The 2,500-nt window shown below is 55.4% G+C and overlaps 3 non-coding genes across 3 annotated transcripts; all 3 read right to left on the bottom strand.

Annotated features, from left to right (window-relative positions):
* Positions 1–552: 552 nt before the first annotated feature.
* Positions 553–664, bottom strand: TRNAL-CAA (transfer RNA leucine (anticodon CAA)). The gene is made up of 2 exons: positions 627–664; positions 553–598 (listed from the first exon to the last, which is right to left on the bottom strand). It is a non-coding gene; the product is annotated as a tRNA-Leu (tRNA).
* Positions 665–952: 288 nt separating this feature from the next.
* Positions 953–1,025, bottom strand: TRNAV-AAC (transfer RNA valine (anticodon AAC)). The gene has a single exon. It is a non-coding gene; the product is annotated as a tRNA-Val (tRNA).
* Positions 1,026–2,356: 1,331 nt separating this feature from the next.
* On the bottom strand, positions 2,357–2,468 carry TRNAL-CAA (transfer RNA leucine (anticodon CAA)). The gene is made up of 2 exons: positions 2,431–2,468; positions 2,357–2,402 (listed from the first exon to the last, which is right to left on the bottom strand). It is a non-coding gene; the product is annotated as a tRNA-Leu (tRNA).
* Between the last annotated feature and the right edge of the window lie 32 nt (positions 2,469–2,500).

Here is a 2,500-nt window from a genome sequence, read left to right as displayed (position 1 = left end):
GTGCTGCTCAGGGTGGGCAGCTTCCCAGCAGGAGGATGTGTCTTGAAAGCCGACAGAGGCAAGAAGGCGCACTCCCTCAGCCCGCTCCAACCTCTGGATTCCTGCGAATTTCAGAAGAGAACTCTGGGGCAGCATGGCTTCTGTCATCTCCCAACAGCCTCTCTGTTCTTGCTATGTAAATACCTTTACATCCCCCGAACTGAGCATGTCTGTTTTTTTATTTTTATTTTGCTGAGGTGTGGTGCCTTCAACGACCGACAGGTGGCAGGAGAGCACTTTCTCCAACTGTGAAGGGGACTTTTTTCACTTCCTGAGTAGACTGGGCTCAGTGACATATGCCACCAAGCCAGCCACTAGAAAATGCAGGTTTTGCAGCCGTGGGCCAGTGGGGGTTTAAGGGCAGGTGTGCCTCCGGCGTCTCTGGCAGACAGCTCCAGTTGCAAGGCAGCAGAAGAGAACAGGGAGGCTTGCCGGGCGCTGCATTCGGGGGCCCCCACGAGGTTTTCCGCAAGCCTTACACTCTGAAATGTGCTCAAAAAAATGAGCCCGGCTTGTCAGGAGTGGGATTTGAACCCACGCCTCCAATCGGAGACCAGAACACCCAGATGCAGGGAAGAGCTGCGCCTCTTGAGTCTGGCGCCTTAGACCACTCGGCCACCCTGACAGCTATGGGCAGGATTGGGAAAGATTCTTCAGTACCCAATGTCGCCAGGTGCCAGCGCCGGTTTTCATGCCCCGATCTCTGCATCAAAAGTACCCAAACACTCACTTAAGGACCCAGGGATAGCAGGAAACGCCCACTGATGGAGCCAGTGGACAGTTTGCAGGGTGCAAATAAGGGCTGGCCTCAGATCACTCATGGCGTAGTGCCGGCCTGTCCATACCTGTCGAAACCTGCATGCGGTCAAATGTGTCCGATTGACATTGTGGAAATAAAAAGAAACCAGCACCATGTTTCTGCCCGGTCTCAAACCGGGGACCTTTCGCGTGTTAGGCGAATGTGATAACCACTACACTACAGAAACAGCTCTGGTAGGCTGCGCTCTAGTGTGCTGGGACAGCTTTCAGTTGAAAGGCTTTGTGGCACTGATGTCTCATGGGGCCCGCTGGTACCTGCCAGGTGGCACACACCAACGTGAAAGTTTGGCGCAAGCCTGCGCCGGACCTACATGGCAGCACTCACAGCACCACACACACAGGCTGCAGACACATACAAAACACCAAGCTGGATGCAACAGTGGCGCGAGCCATGGCAGTCCCCACCCAGAAGGCATGTCCAAACCTTTATACATCAGCTCGCCGCCAGCGCATCATTACAAAGGAGGGGGAATTTCCAACACTGCCTCTTGGGCCATGGGCTTAAAAGCAGCCAACCATTGGCGACGGGCATCGAACCAGATACGGTCACACACAAACTATTTTTGGGGGGGAATTGGGGACTCTGTGTTTTTTGTTTTCGGCGCTCCAAAAAAAAGGGCTCGTCCGGGATTTGAACCTGGGACCTCTCGCACCCTAAGCGAGAATCATACCCCTAGACCAACGAGCCACCGCATGCAGAGAGCAGTGAGGGGGAGGGGGGCGGTCTGCTTACCTCACTTGGCGCCATGCCCCAGTCTCTCCACGGCCTGACCCCTGCGTGTCACGTGGCCTGCCCCTGGCGCAAGCGCAGAGGACTGAGCTGCCTCTCAAGCAGAGAAACAAGAAGAAGAGCGGCAGCCTTCGCTGGCCAAAGGCCATCTGCTGCCGCTCGATCGGGCTCGATCAGGCGAGATATATGTGGCCGACCGGCCTAGAGCGCAAACCTGTGCTGCTCAGGGTGGGCAGCTTCCCAGCAGGAGGATGTGTCTTGAAAGCCGACAGAGGCAAGAAGGCGCACTCCCTCAGCCCGCTCCAACCTCTGGATTCCTGCGAATTTCAGAAGAGAACTCTGGGGCAGCATGGATTCTGTCATCTCCCAACAGCCTCTCTGTTCTTGCTATGTAAATACCTTTACATCCCCCGAACTCAGCATGTCTGTTTTTTTATTTTTATTTTGCTGAGGTGTGGTGCCTTCAACGACCGACAGGTGGCAGGAGAGCACTTTCTCCAACTGTGAAGGGGACTTTTTTCACTTCCTGAGTAGACTGGGCTCAGTGACATATGCCACCAAGCCAGCCACTAGAAAATGCAGGTTTTGCAGCCGTGGGCCAGTGGGGGTTTAAGGGCAGGTGTGCCTCCGGCGTCTCTGGCAGACAGCTCCAGTTGCAAGGCAGCAGAAGAGAACAGGGAGGCTTGCCGGGCGCTGCATTCGGGGGCCCCCACGAGGTTTTCCGCAAGCCTTACACTCTGAAATGTGCTCAAAAAAATGAGCCTGGCTTGTCAGGAGTGGGATTTGAACCCACGCCTCCAATCGGAGACCAGAACACCCAGATGCAGGGAAGAGCTGCGCCTCTTGAGTCTGGCGCCTTAGACCACTCGGCCACCCTGACAGCTATGGGCAGGATTGGGAAAGATTCTTCAG

This window comes from Ambystoma mexicanum, chromosome 2q (assembly GCF_040938575.1).
Source record: "Ambystoma mexicanum isolate Mex_15411 chromosome 2q, UKY_AmexF1_1, whole genome shotgun sequence".
NCBI lineage: Eukaryota > Metazoa > Chordata > Amphibia > Caudata > Ambystomatidae > Ambystoma > Ambystoma mexicanum.
The sequence above is the reverse complement of the archived record's forward strand: the minus strand, read 5'-3'. Positions and strand labels throughout refer to the sequence as shown.